Source organism: Hemiscyllium ocellatum, chromosome 3, assembly GCF_020745735.1.
Source record: "Hemiscyllium ocellatum isolate sHemOce1 chromosome 3, sHemOce1.pat.X.cur, whole genome shotgun sequence".
Classification (NCBI taxonomy): Eukaryota; Metazoa; Chordata; class Chondrichthyes; order Orectolobiformes; family Hemiscylliidae; genus Hemiscyllium; species Hemiscyllium ocellatum.
In genome coordinates this window covers 125,865,732-125,881,288 of record NC_083403.1, presented here as the reverse complement: position 1 = coordinate 125,881,288, position 15,557 = coordinate 125,865,732, and the positions used below count along the sequence as shown (strand labels likewise).

The following is a 15,557-nucleotide window of genomic DNA, read 5'->3' as shown; positions in this document are numbered from 1 at the left end:
CAGCCTTAGCACTTGGCTTCGGCCTGGGATCACCTGCAGTGGCTTTAGTGTCAGCTTTCCTCGCCTCAGGAGCTCTGGTGCCGTGAGTTCAACTAAGGTGGACTTTGTCTGCATTAGTTCTTTTTTTAATATATGTAATTTGTGATTAAAATGGCACCTGAGTTTGGCAACTTAAACACTTTTCACTTTATTTTTAAGTGACAACAAATGACTATTGTATTCTAACATGCTGTTCTGTTCCAGGATGAAAATATTTAGTGGACCAATACCACAGAGGTGAATTTCCCTGGAGCACAGCAAATCGGGGGTGGTGGGCGGGGTGGTGGGGAGTTGGCAGTATAGGAAAAGCATGCACAAAAAAAGCTACACTGGTTCTTAATGCAATGCTGCCTCCACCAAAGGCAATGGGAAGCCAACTCAGGCTAATATTTAGGTGATTATTTGCAATTTTCTAAGGATATTGAGATTTCTCAATGTTTTACAGGCCTCAAACTAATGGCTGGAAATCCACAATGTTTGGAAAATGTGGCCATTTATGTTGTCAGTGTTTCAAAACACACACACACACACACACACACACACACACACACACACACACACACACACACACACACACACACACACACAATATGTTGACCTGGATCCAACACATGTAGCTCTTAATGGGATAATTAATTTAGAGGTCATACTAAAATATACACAGCCTTGCTTTTCGCCCCAGGTAAAATAGTTGCTTCAAGTGACCATAACCATCCAATGCATCTGCAGCCTGCAAATAGAACTTGCCGACGACTGTAAAAGAAAAATGAGAACTGTTACTATTAGTCTTCACCACATAACCCGCCAGTACTCAGAACCTATAGTGACTACAACAGGTTAAAAAAAAGACTGGTCAGCTTGCTTGTCTGGACCGACAACAGTGCCTGTGGCAGCTGTCAGGAAATAACTAGAAGAAACAGCCGCAGATAAAGTGTTGGATGTTTAAAAAGTAGCAGAAGATAGACTCTGTGACAGGAAGTTGAGGTGTCAGGCCACTGAGCGATATGCTGTTTGCACACACTTGTCTTTAAAGAATGGAACCACCAGATAATGAGCAAGAGGACACAGCTGTCACTGGGATGATGAAGTAACTCCAAGGAAGTTCAACTTTGTCTGTGGTAAGTTAGCCCACAGTTTGTTTTCTTTGAATCATGCTTTTCTTTCCTCTTCAGTTTTTAGTTGGATTTTATCTTTTTTGTGTTAGTTTCACAATCTCAAGCATTTCAAATTTAACCTGCATATGTTCCTCACTTGCCTTGCTCTGCCACTGTAGCTTTACACAATCATAAACTACAGATGGCTTAAAGAAACCCCATTCAAGTGGCAGATGTAATGTTGCAAAGGCAGATAGAGCAACATTGCAACATCGATGTTTCATCAAACAAAAATGCAGTCTTGAAAACATTGATGTGTTCAGTTTTCACAGCCTTTTTGCACAGACTTAGTTCCAGATTTCCACTGGACTTTAAGTAAAGAGTGTTTCCTTTTTCAGTCAAAAAAGTCCAACTCGAATTTGCTCTGTGTTCTCCCACCAGAGGAAACAGTTTCTTTACATCTATCTATCAAATGTGCTAAACATTGTAATTATCTCAACTGAGACAACCTCAGTCTTGGGAATGCAAGGGAGCTGGATGCAACCTTTCTCATACATTAACCCTTTAATTTCTAGCAGCAATGCTGTGAATAGCCATTATGTGTCTGTTCTGAGATTCTCTGTTCAAAACTGAATGCAGTATGCTAACAGGGACAGCCCAAGGCTCTGTGTTACTGAGGCTGATACTGGAGTTGCCTGCCTTGCGGGTAGACCAATGTTACAGTGGCTGTTTTCAAACTTAGTGTTGAATCAGTGAGGCTGAAGTTAACACTCCCCACCGTGTCTAATGGTAGGAGAGGGGGTGAGAGGGGTGATAAAATCCAGTAGATGGCCCAGTTCCAACTTGGCTGAAATATTATGGTAAGGCACAGGATGAGCCACCCACCCTAGGATCTATCAGGGCTCTCAAGGGACCAGTAGACCTGTACCACATGTTTGAAAACTGTTGCTGCTCGGGTCTCCTGTGTGTCAAGCTCACCCACAACATTAAGAGATACACGTCGGTTTTGGCAGCATACCAGCTAATGTCTCAAAACCTTAGAAGAGGTGGGTACATACATCTTGCCTGATAGCCAGGTCCAAAGAAATTGGGGTAAATGTATTTCAAGCTGAACAAACCTGGCATTCAACTGGGTGGAGCAAGCATATTGCATATTTGTGCTGTTGTGTTACAAACTTCCAGCTTTTAAAGTATCTGTAGGCCACACAGAACATGGGGATCTTTCATCTTTCATTTTTATTTTTGTGGAGTCCAGAGTGCTCACATTGTGTGCCATCTCGTACTGTGAGAAAGAGGGGAGAAATGGTAGGGAATTGTGGGTGATGCTTTATTGAACAGAGGGAGGTGCAGACAATGAAGGATGGGTGTGAGACTGGAGTTGGGTCTGAGGGATGGGTCTGAGGTGGAGTTTCTGGGAATCAGATGGTGAGTCAAGAGTGCCCCATATAAGGCACAAGCCCTAGAATCACCTCAACAGCCTCAGTCCCCAACCTGAGAGCTACCTTGGTGAGCAGTGTGGCATTGAGAGGTCACTGGCTATGTGAAATTAGATTCTGGATCAGTGATGCTGGAAGAGCACAGCAGTTCAGGCAGCATCCTTCGAGCAGTGAAATCGACGTTTCGGGCAAAAGCCCTTTCCAGCATCTGCAGTCATTGTTTTTACCTATGTGAAATTAGACTCAGCCCTCATATTGCTAACAACATGCCTGTTCTGGTCACTACCCATTGTGCACCTTTATTTCAAATTGACCTTTATATCTGTGCCAGATATCTAACAGAAAGCTCAATTCAGATACCAAGCATTTTCTATATTCCGCTCGAGTGTGTTCTATTTGAGATTAAGAGCTTAGTTTGAGAAAAGTGTTGAAACCCTGGAAATAGATTACCCTGATTTGATTCAATGAAGTAATTCATTTAATCAAGCCATGCGCATAATAATTGGGCAGAGGCCTTATGGAATAGGAGTGAGTAGGCTTGTTAAAACAAGATTCAGAGCCTTGCATTCATGCATTTCTCATTGAAACCTTGCATTGCTTCTGTGTTATAATCTAATTTGCAAGAGGAATAGTTAAGTAAACAATGGCATTGTTTCACTGTAGGTCTATGGAATATCATTGATTTTGCTCCCTTACTCATTTCTGTTTAAAATCTATGGGCTTACAGGCTAATGTAGTGTTTATTCAATCACCTACAAAAGTGAAGAATGATTTCATAAAAACATGTACTATAGCCAAGTCAGCCATGTGAAAATTCTAAAACTGCCAACGGATATTCGACAAGGAAAATTTGTTATGATCAATGGACTTTGTAAGGTGGTCATGTTTTAAATTGAATCTTTTAATTGAAGGTAAAATGGAGTAGTTTGAAGATAGGACAGTATCTCCTGTGCATCTGCCCAGCAACAAACCCATATGATTTTTGTTGTTATGGAGACAGAAACCTAAATCAAAGCCTATTAAAAGTAAAACATGAAACCTCATTTAAAACCTCATCACAGAGGAAGAGACAGCTGGTCTTGTTGCATACAAACTCACAGGCTCTCAGTCAGTCAGACAGAGATTTGGGGAAGAACAACGAAATCTATGCTACTATGCCAAGCAAAGGAAAAGAGCTGTGTTTGTGTTAACCACCAAGCAGAATGTCTGTCAGGATGGATTCCTTGCAGTGTTACTGGGTCAAAATCCTGGAATTGCCTTCCTCACAGCAACTTATATCACATGGACTATAGAAGTTCAAGAAGGCAGCTCATCACCACCTTTTCAAAGCAATAAATGCCAGCCAGCCACTGAAGCCCTGAGAGAATTATTAAAAACATAATTTTTTTTTAAATTATAATTTCAAATGCTGGACTTGATTAGAGCATAAAAAGTTATGGAGATTTTCTTTTTAAAAGTGAATGAATCTCATTTGTCCAGTAAAGTAGGCAAGTCAAACTGTACTTTGAGGGATACATACTCAGCTCAGAATTGATGTGAGCAAGTGACATAAAGTTAATGATGAAATATGAAAGAACAGGAAAGTTTATAGCCTCTATTGTATGATGTAATTATTGGTTAAAGGCACATTTTGATGGTGCTACAGAAAAACAATGCTAGTAATAATGTTTTTATTTCATTTCTCAAAGAAAATGTGTTATGGCTTTATAAAAACTTACATTTTAAACCTTTCCTTTGTTTCAAGGTAAGATGCGATCGTTTGAAGAGAGGAATGGGATTTCCTACAAAATCCGTCCGGATGCAAACAAGTTTGGCCATATTCTGGAGACAGAAACTGAAGTTCATCTCTATTAAGGGTAGGGTGCAATTTTGAAGCCTGAACACAAAAGAGGAGGCAGCTGATTCCAGAGCATTTCACCATGAGAGATTTTAGGAATAATATCAAAAATGGGTGCTGCTAAGCTAGGCAGAAGAAAAGAACTCAGTCAAGATTAGAGTGGCACTGGAAAAGCACAGTAGATCAGGCAGCATCCAAGGAGCAGGAAAATTGACATTTTGGGCAAAAGACCTTCATCAGGAATGCTTCACCAAGCAGAATGCTGCTGAGAATGGATTCCATGTCAAAATTTCATTTGCCTTCCCTGTTGCCTGCTGAAGTTGGACTCATGGAAGAGGGCTCTGCAGCTTTTTATAGTTTTTCATCATTTAGGTTAGATTACTTAGATTACCTACAGTATGGAAACAGGCCCTTCGGCCCAACAAGTCCACACCGACCCTCGAAGTGCAACCCATCTAGACCCATTCGCCTACATTTACCCCTTCACCTAACACAACAGGCAATTTAGCATGGCCAATTCACCTAACCTGCACATTAGGGAGGAAACCTGGAAGGAAACTGGAGCACCCGGAGGAAACCCATGCAGACACGAGGAGAATGTGCAAACTCCAAATTTAAATAATATTCAGCTCCTCAATTCTTCCTGGCAAAGTGTATAACCTCACATTTTCCCAGATTTTGTTCCATTTGTCCACTCACTTAACCTGTTTAGACTCCACTATTATTATAAGTTATCTATTAACAAAATAAATCAATAAATTGCAGACATCATAAAAATAAGCAACACACTTGTAAAGCCTTGTGTGACTAATGGGATGCTTTCTCAACCCTGATGAAGGGCTTATGCTCGAAACGTCGAATTCTCTATTCCTGGATGCTGCCTAACCTGCTGTGCTTTGACCAGCAACACATTTGCAGCCTTTTCTGGAGTGCTAAGGTGTGGTACTACACAGCTGCACAATGTCTCATCCCCAGCTGTTCTGGAGTCAGATTATATGGAATGACCTTAATAACTATCATAACTGCAAGTCCCTGCCATTAGCTTCATTTGACCCTCCCTGCTATCCCAAGAAGTATCAGGACCTGGATGTGACTCTAGGCTCTGTGTTTCCTCTTATTTTGGTTCTGGGCCTGACAGCACTGACACAAGATGGAGGAGTGCAGGTCAAAATGCAGACCCAATATCCCATCAGTTAGCTGCTGGGTATGGCCCTCCAATCACAGGCACATGGAGGAAGGCATGCTTTCTGAACAGCTGGTCATCAGAGCATTCAAGGTCCAGATGGATCTGTCCACTGTTCATGCCTGTATGCACAGCCCCTCTGGAAACCTTTACCACATATCCATATATTGTATATCCACTCTCTGCTGCCTGATGGGCAAATCCAGAGCCCTTCATTAAAATGAGGCTCAGCATCTTGGTTCCCTACAGCACTCCCCTGATTTCTAGAGGCCAACACTATCTTGGTCTCTGATAGTTTGTTCTATGACTAAGATGTGTTCACACCAGTGTATGGGATCCTTACAGCTGACTTGTGCTGTTGTTGGGTAAGAAGCAAGGATGTGACACTGCAACTTCTGAGGCTTCCTGTTCCTTCTTGTCAAAGGTTAACATTGGTCCCTCGACGCAGGTGATTGAAGCTACTAATGTTTCAACTCCAGGAAACCAACAAGGACCATGAGGGGCATCATCATCTTTTGAGGTGTCTTCTGAGAGACATAGTTCCGGATAATAGCACCATTATGAGATGGGAAGCAGGGTTTAAACCACAGCCCTTTCAACACTAAGACAAACATCCCTTCCAAAATTGAATCACCATTACTTGCCTGTCATTCTTCCCAGTTTCTAGCTTCACCCAGCCCCTTCAACACCATCTTTACACTAAAGAATTATCTTGCCTTGGAACCACACCACTCAGAACTTCCAATTTACCTCATCCAACGGTGACACCATTTTGTTTGCTATCTTCTTCCAAAAGGGTAGAAATGGATAAGTTGAGTTGACCACCTCTGGTCCTGATCCTCCCTCAAACATTATGTGCAATTTCCTCCTGAAAATAAAGTGGGACATAGGGATATATCTGCTGTGCAAAAATCAGGGCAACAGCTAATTGACCCATAGATGTTTTATTTGGCGTTTTTAAAGATGGGTGGGAGCCAGCAAATTGTGCACTTCCAGCTCAGATTCCAAGCCTCTTCCAAGGATATAAAATTTACCCCAATGAGCTGAGGACTTTCTGCGAAGGCAGAGTGCTCACAATAATGATGGTAATGCTTTCCTTTATTGGTCAGAGTATTGAGTACAGGCGTTGGGAGGTCATGTTGCGGCTGTACAGGACATTGGTTAGGCCACTGTTGGAATATTGCATGCAATTCTGGTCTCCTTCCTATCGGAAAGATGTTGTGAAACTTGAAAGGGTTCAGAAAAGATTTACAGGGATGTTGCCAGGGTTGGAGGATCTGAGCTACTGGGAGAGGCTGAACAGGCTGGGGCTGTTTTCCCTGGAGCGTTGGAGGCTGAGGGGTGACATTATAGAGGTTTACAAAATTATGAGGGGCATGGATAGGATAAATCGACAAAGTCTTTTCCCTGGGGTCGAGGAGTCCAGAACTAAAGGGCATAGGTTTAGGATGAGAGGGGAAAGATATAACAGAGACCTAAGGGGCGACTTTTTCACGCAGAGGGTGGTACGTGTATGGAATGAGCTGCCAGAGGATGTGGTGGAGGCTGGTACAATTGCAACATTTAAGAGGCATTTGGATGGGTATATGAATAGGAAGAGTTTGGAGGGATATGGGCCGGGTGCGGGCAGGTGGGACTAGATTGGGTTGAGATAATTGGTCGGCATGGACGGGTTGGACCGTAGCGCCTGTTTCCATGATGCACATCTCTATGACTCTATGTGTCTGTGACTCTAATGAGCAGGAGAGATTGAACCTCTTGGGTGATACTTTTGGTGATCATTTGTCGATGCAGACAAATTAGCCTGGTAAAGGTACAAGAAACAATCAGCAATGATATTTGGAAAAATACAATTGCATTGCCTTTTATGATGAACCAACCCTTCACACCACTTTCAGCACCCCTTCCAGCTTTCATTGCTTTCAGAATGAGAACATGGAAAAAATGAGTGACACCTAAGATTATTTTCAAAGGCATACTTCAAATGAGAATGTTTCGAAACAAATGTGTACGTTTTCCCATGTAACATTGCATCAACACAGTCTCCAGAAGTAAGGTCTACAGCAACAACAAAGCCATTCTACATAAACAGGAAGAAGCCAGTCTTACATTTGAGAAAAGATGTATTGGCAGGTGGGGTGTTGGCAGGTGGTAGGTGGTGGTTGGGGCGGGGGTGGTGGTGGTGGGGAGGTGCTTGCAGAAGAGATCGACCAGGTTGATTTCTGCGTTGAACAGGTTGGCTTATGAGGAAAGATTGAGAAAAATTGGGGCGGGGGGGAGAACCTTATAGAAACATATAAAATTATGAAGTGAGCAAGTAAGATAGAAGCAGGGAGGTTGTTTGCTCTGGTAGGTGAAACAAAAACTAAGGGGCACAGCCTTAAAATAAGAGGAAGCGGATATGGGACTGATTTGAGGAGGAACTTCTTCACCTAGAGCGTTGTGAATCTGTGGAATTCCCTGCCCAGTGTAGCAGTTGAGACTACCTCGCTGAGTGATTTCAAGGCAAAGAGAGATAGAGTTTTGAACAGTAAAGGAATTAAGGGTTACGGCGAGAGGGAGGGTAAATGGCTCTTAGTCCACAAAAAGATTAGCCATGATCTTATTGAATGGTGGAGCAGACTTGAAGGGCCAGATGGCCTACATCTGCTCCTAGTTCTTATGTTCTTAGTGGGTTTCAATATAGACAAGCGCAAATGCAAGAAGTGGTGGAGGAATGCCATTACTGTACTGCCATTCACGTTTTATACAAAGTTGAATCTATTTTTGTTTCTTCTCCATGGCATGGGTTTTCTGTTGAAATAAACACCTTTTCTTAACCTTATTCCATATATAGCCACGTGCACTCCATGGAAGGCCTTACTGGAAGCATTGACCTTGTGATATGCAAGCCCAGATGTAAGCTTTTATTCAGCCACAAACACAACTTGTTGCAAAAGGCAGGAATCACCCCCATCCCTTCCCGCTCCCTCTACCGCCTCTCCTCCTCCCTGCCTGGTCGCTGATTCATAAACTGCTTTGTGGTTGTGACCACTTCGCAGAATTGTTGAAATTTTTTTTCTCACAAAAATCTGCGTTAGTTCTAATATGTTGAGGTAGCATCTTAGTGCTCGAACGGGAGGTACGTGCATATCCTGCTGGCACACAGGATGTGGGCACCATTTCAACATGATTTCAGCTGCTTGGTTAAAGCCTGTTGCACCATCCTGGAACTGCATCCACACGAGGACAAGACTGTGGGGGTGTGCCATCCTGTCTGGATTATGTGGGATGACGTCAGCAGCAGATGGTACTGCACATGTAATTCAAAATAGAGTAGCGCTTGGTGTCAGCTGAATGCAGATTGTAGATGTGAAGCTGTTCCTGAAACATTGCATTCAAGTCTCTGTTTCTGTAGCAGTATTACCTTTTGTGTTATTTTAAATAGGCTGTGTTTAAAATGGAACAGAAAATCTTAGCAGTACAATTTGCTCTCTTACATAAACACAATCTTTGAAAATATAGAAGACACCAGATTTCTTTTTTAAAATTGCGGCACAGTTTTAAAAGAAGCAGCTGCACATTTTTTTTTGTTTTGCAGAAGTTCATTTTAGAATTTTGAAGAGGAACGTTTGCTGCTTTTTCCATTGAGAGCGACAGTTTACTTTAGAAACCTCTCAAAGTCTGTAAGAATATTTACAGTTTAAAGTTATCCACAAATTGTTTTAGCCAACACTGAAGAGCATGCTTGGAAGGAAAATCTGTTCCATTCTGTGTGATGTGGGTACTTGTAAGACATCGTTTTTAATTTGTGCTTTATGCCAGGAAGCTTTCTGCTGCTGGATACAATTTAATTCACTTTTCTCAGTTTTTAAGATATTATTTGCCCTTTTGCCCCTTTGGTATTTCAGTCATCCTTTTAATGAGGTTTAAGCAGAGCAAGAGGTTTTCCATAACATTCTGTCCTATCTTGCCTTCCATAGTATTTGGGATTGACATGAACAGCTCACACCTGCACCATTTGCATCACTATGCTGTGATTCATGTTGAATAATTTTACAAACATCCTGAAGCACTTTGAAAACCATGAATTTGTGTCTTTATGTTACCCACCTGCAACTCAAGCATGAATGACAAACACAGTCAATTCCTTGTTGGATAAAAGTTATCGGCATTTTTTCTAAGAAAAAGGAACTCACATTGCAATGACCAAATGTGGTACATAGCCAAGATAGCATGTAAGCCGATAGAGAGTCAGATGATTCCACAACTTGCAACAGAAGAATTTGGGTGTCTTCTTTTTAATTTTGGTGAAACCGAAAAGTCTCTGAGAGGACTTGACAAGGTGGATCTTGAGAGGATGTTACCTCACATAGAGGAATGTAGAACTAGGAAACACGGATTATAAATTCATTTTAAGACAGAACTGAGCAGAATACTTTTTCTTTCAGAGGGTCAATAGTTTATGGGATTCTCTTCCCCAGAGAGTGATAGACACTGTGTCACTGATCTTTGATCAACATTACAATCAGCTGTGGTCTTCCCAAATTGGAGAGGAAGTGAATGGTTCACTTCTGAAGGTTGCACTTTCCATTTGTGTGTTGAGATTGAAGTGAAATAAATGGGTATTCCTCATTTTAAGCAATGACTAATATTGTTACATAAAATAATACTGTTAAATAAAAATTCTAATGTTCTTTAACATCTTAAAATGTGCTTTTATCTCTAATTATAACGTTTGGTTGGATGCTCAGTTCCAGGGTAACAGCACACCTTGGGTATTTAGAAAAAGCCACCTAAAGAAATAATGGGTCAGGTGACCAAAACCTTGTGCAAAGTGGAAAGTTTTAAAAAGCATCTCATAGGCGGAGTGTGTGTGTGTGTGTGTGTGTAACTCTCAAGTCTACTTTCCTGACTTTACCCCAAATGTCTTCACTCTGTTATTAATTAAAACCTGTCTATCTCAGCCTTGAATATACTTGGTGACCCAGTTTTAACAGCCTCCTGCAGCCTGGAATGCCACACTAGTCTCTGAGAGAAGAGATGCCTCCTCATCTTTGTCTTAAATATGAGATTATTGCCTTTGGTCCTAGTCCCTCCTCCAGGGGGAATCAGCTTTTCCGCATTTGTTGTGTGGAAGCTGAGGACAGTGGGACAAGGTATCACTAACCACACAACACTTACAATATCTTTCTGTTTTTACACAACATGACATGCTGTGTCAAAGATAGAAGTAATCCATGGCCCTCCGTGTCAGGGTCCATGTATGGAGGACTATGATGAATCATCTTTTGTGTGTGATGCAAACACTGAGTGTTCACATTTCTAAGGACCTGTTCTGTTTCTAATATTCCCCACTCAGGTTCATTGGATGTTGACCAGCCTCCACATGAAGTTGCAGGTGAATATCAGGATGCGGAGTGAGGTACAGAAGGATCAGAAACCTCAGTTCCACTTTCCCTAGATGAGTGAGGCGTAGTGCTGCTGCAGGCTGTGGATATCCCAGGACACCGTGACTGAACAGTGCCATCTGCCACGGAAAATTATGCAACCTTCATTCAGGATCCCCTAGATCATTAAGTGGGGGTCCATGGCCTAGTGGTACTATCAATATACTCTTAATCCAGAAACTCAGCTACTGTTCTTGGGACCTGGGTTCAAATCCCATGATGGCAGGAAGCGGAATTTGAATTCAATAAAAGAATCGGGAATTAAGAGTCTATTGCTAACAATGATATCATTGTTGATTATCAGAAAAATCCATCTCGTTCACTAATGTACTGTAGGGTAACAAATCTATCATCCCTAAGATGACAGAAGGAAATTTGTCATTGATTACCTGGTTGGGCTTATATGTGACTCCAGAGCCACAGCAATGTGGCTGACTCTCACCTGCCCTCAGGGCAATTAGGAATGGGCAATAAAAGTTGGCCTAGCCAGAGATGCGCACATCCCGTGAGTTAATTACCAAAAGCTCCTGGGTGAGGATGGCTGAATTATTTCTCAACCTTAATCACACACCTCCTTACTTGCTTGCAACAAGATCAATTCATAAAGGACCCCTCCCTTGTTAATACCTTTCTCCAAGCCAACAGTATTTATGTTTCAAAAGGAGACAATTTAAGCAGGCTTTCCTGAGTTAACAAAAAAAAGGTTATTAATTAATAAACATGAAAAGAAAGAATAGTGCTACACCCACACACACACACATTAAGGATATGTAGTAGTCCAAAAAGAGAGAAAAGTTAAAAGGTGTGTGGAACAATCTCTCTTGGTCGTTTGTGAGGAGTAGATTGTAGAATGCTGGTAACTGAAGTTTTGAGATTCCCAGATTTTTCAGATTTCATTGAAATCCTTTTTTCCTGTTTCCTTTTGGCAAAGTATAACAGGCAGCACTCAAAGCAAGAGAGTCCTTCTTATCCTATTTCCACTTGACTGGCTTTGCTGGCTGGTTGGCTTCCAGAACTTAGAATAAAGGCATTATTTTACCTACAACGCAGGGGTGACAAGCGGGTAAATAAAGAAGGGCCTTCACAGTACATGAACATCAGTTCACCAGCAAACATTCTCCTACTGAAATGAAGAGACGAGGATTGCAATCAATTATTAATACCTTTTTAGGACATGCCTGGAGGGCCAAGACACAAGTGAAAATGTGCAAGAGATAAAGAGCAAGATAGTCAACCTCCTTATTTTCTTTTCCTGTTGCAACTTTTTTCTCTCTCTCTGTTTGAAGTTTCACTGGCACCTTACAGGTTTGACATTGCATAGGTACCATACATGACTTTTCCAGATATCATTGAACTTACATTTACAGCAATCTTTTGGCTTTTTTAAATAACATACTTGTAAATTACAAGTTATAAATGTCCATTGTACTTTGTGGTTCTGATTCATCATTATGACACAGCACAGAAGGAGTCTATTCAGGATATTATATCTGTGTTTGTTCTTTGTGATGGTAGCTTGATATATTCCATAGCTTTTAATTTTCCCTTTAGATTGCAATTGTCTCCAATTCTGCTATTTCCTCATAGCACATTCTCAATGACAACATGCCCTAACGTCATTTCTTCACTCACCAATTCCTCAGTCAGTAGAAACAACCTTTCCCTAATCACTCAATTAAAGTCCTTCACAATTATAAATACTTAAATCTCCTCATGGCTTTTTCTGCACCTGGAGAAACTCTCTGTTCCAACCTGTAATTTCCCATCATTGTCATCATTTTGGTGAATTAAGATTGAAATTTCTGCATGGTTTTAATGTCCTTTCTACAATGGGAAATCTGATATTGCTCTGCTACAACAAAATCTGTACTTTCAATGAATTTATGCAATTGCCTATTTGCGCTTGCATTTTATCCTCCTACTTAGAAAACCCAAGAGTACCTTCATCCTTTTATGGTTTTATCTGCACAATCATAACAATCAAACTTTCTTAGAGAATTACATATTTGAATCCTTAGCTACCTTTAGTACCAGGGTGGCACGGTGGCTCAGTGGTTAGCGCTGCTGCCTCACAGCACCAGGGACCTGGGTTTGATTCCAGTCTCGAGCAACAGTGTGGAGTTTGCCCTGGTTTCCTCCCACAATCCAAAGATGTACAGGTTAGGTGAATTGCCCATAATGTTCAGGGATGTGTAGGTCAGAGGTAAATGTGGGGAATAGGTCTGGGTGGGTTACTCTTCAGAGGGTTGGTGTGGACTCGTTGGGCTGAAGGTCCTGTTTCCACAGGGTACAGATTCTTCAAAGTATTTGCTTTTATTGGGTACACCTTTTCTTGCTTTTCCCCTAAAATGCATTATCTCACCCTTGACTGCATTAAATTTTAGCTTCCAATTATCAGCCAAAGCTGTTAAGTTGAATGCCTTCCTGAGGTACATTACAATGAGGCCTAATATTTACATGAGGAAGTATTGAGAAAAATAGGGAATTAAGTAGGAAGTAGGAGATGAAAGGTAGTAAAAATGGATACATCTCAAGTTTATACATAAAATGGATAAAGGAATAAAAACTGTACAGAATCTAAAGTTTCCTGACTTCCCCAACCTAAGTGAGACAGCCAGGAGTGTGGATGGAAGCTGATAATCAAAACAATGACATTGATAGATTAAGTGTGTGACCAGGACTGTAATGGATGGATTTCGATGTAGGGATATACACTTTGGACCTAAGAAAGACTATCAGTGTATTTTCAGTCAGCAAAATGCCAGGAACTGAAGGGGAGAAAAAAAACATTAAGACATTCAAGCACTAAAAGCCAGTAAGCGGTTACAAAATATTTAAAAGCTAATGGAATGTTTGATTTTATCTGAAGATACTAAAAATACAAAAAGCTGGTAATGTAAAGGTTTGGTTATACTCCATTTTGGGTACTGCATTCACTTCTGGGTATCTCCTCTCAAGAAGGATATACTGACCTTGAAGGCAGTGTAGATTCACCTGAATTATGTCAGAACTGATAGATTTAAATTATGAGGACTCATTGCACAGACAAAGATTGTATCTACCAGATGAAGTTAAGATACTGATCAACGTTGATCTAATTGAATGAGAGAACATGCTGTAATGACTGAGATGGGAGGAGTTCATTGTCTCCCTTCTGTCCCACTATTACATGAGTCACAACATAACTTTAATTATTTTTTCTTATTTCCCAACATGATCAAATGTATGCTTTTCTCAATAAACACAAAATAATTGCTTTATTATAAACAAAACCTATTTATAACCCATGCAGGATTAGTTAACACACAGCTTGTAATGTGAACATGTAAATAAAAACTCCTCCAAAACCCAACACACACACACACACACACACACACACACACACACACACACACACACACACACACACACACACACACACACACACACGCCAGGTAGCAGTCCCCATAATCTTTCTGTATGGAGTTCTGAAGTCCACATGTGGCTGTGGTGCTGGATGTGAATTCAAGCAGAAAAGATCAGCCTTTATTTTGAATTATGTGGTTTCCAACAAAGGCCTTTCTTGAAAAAATGCGTTTTCAATGACCTTTTAAAAATGTATAATCCAGTTATCCATAATCCTCAAATCAAGTCCACAGAATAGATTAAATGTGAAGCCTTCATAACAAAGCTGACATGTCTAAATGGTCATTTTCTATTCATAGAGTCATAGAGAAGTACAGCACGGAAACAGACCCTTTGGTCCAACTTGTCCATGCCGACCAGATATCCCAACCCAATCTACTCCCACCTGCCAGCACCTGACCCATATCCCAACAAACCCTTCCTATTCATATACCCATCTAGATGCCTTTTAAATATTGCAATTGTACCAGCCTCCACCACTTCCTCTGGCAGCTCATTCCATACACATACCATCCTCTGTGTGAAAAGGTTGTCCCGTAGATCTCTTTTATATCTTTCCCCTCTCACCCTAAATCTATGCCGTCTAGTTCTGGACTCCCACATCCCAGGGAAAAGACCTTGTCTATTTACCCTATCCAATCCCCTTATGATTTTATGAACTTCCATAAGGTCACCCCTCAGCCTCCGACACTCCAAGGAAAACAGCCTCAGCCAATTCCACCTCAAATCCTCCAACCCTGGCAACATCCTTGTAAATCTTTTCTGAACCTTTTCACGACATCCTTCTGATAGGAAGGAGACCAGAATTGCATGCAATATTCCAACAGTGGCCTAACCAATATCCTGTACAACTGCAACATGATCTCCCAACTCCTGTACTCAATACTCTGACCAATAAAGGAAAGCATACCAAACGCTCTCTTCACTATCTTATCTACCGGTGACTCCACTTTCAAGGAGCTATGAACCTGCACTCCAAGGTCTCTTTGTTCAGCAACACTCCCTAGGACCTTACCATTAAGTTTATAAGTCCTGCTATGATTTGCTTTCCCAAAATGCAGCACCACACACTTATCTGAATTAAACTCCATTTGCCACATCTCAGAACATTGGCCCATCTGGTCCAGATCCTGT

General features: G+C 41.2%; 1 long non-coding RNA gene across 1 annotated transcript; it reads left to right on the top strand.

The window, feature by feature from the left end:
• Window positions 1–964: 964 nt before the first annotated feature.
• Window positions 965–11,288, top strand: LOC132807705 (uncharacterized). The gene is made up of 3 exons (XR_009641996.1): window positions 965–1,157; window positions 4,314–4,425; window positions 10,931–11,288. It is a non-coding gene; the product is annotated as an uncharacterized LOC132807705 (long non-coding RNA).
• The last annotated feature ends 4,269 nt before the right edge of the window (window positions 11,289–15,557 follow it).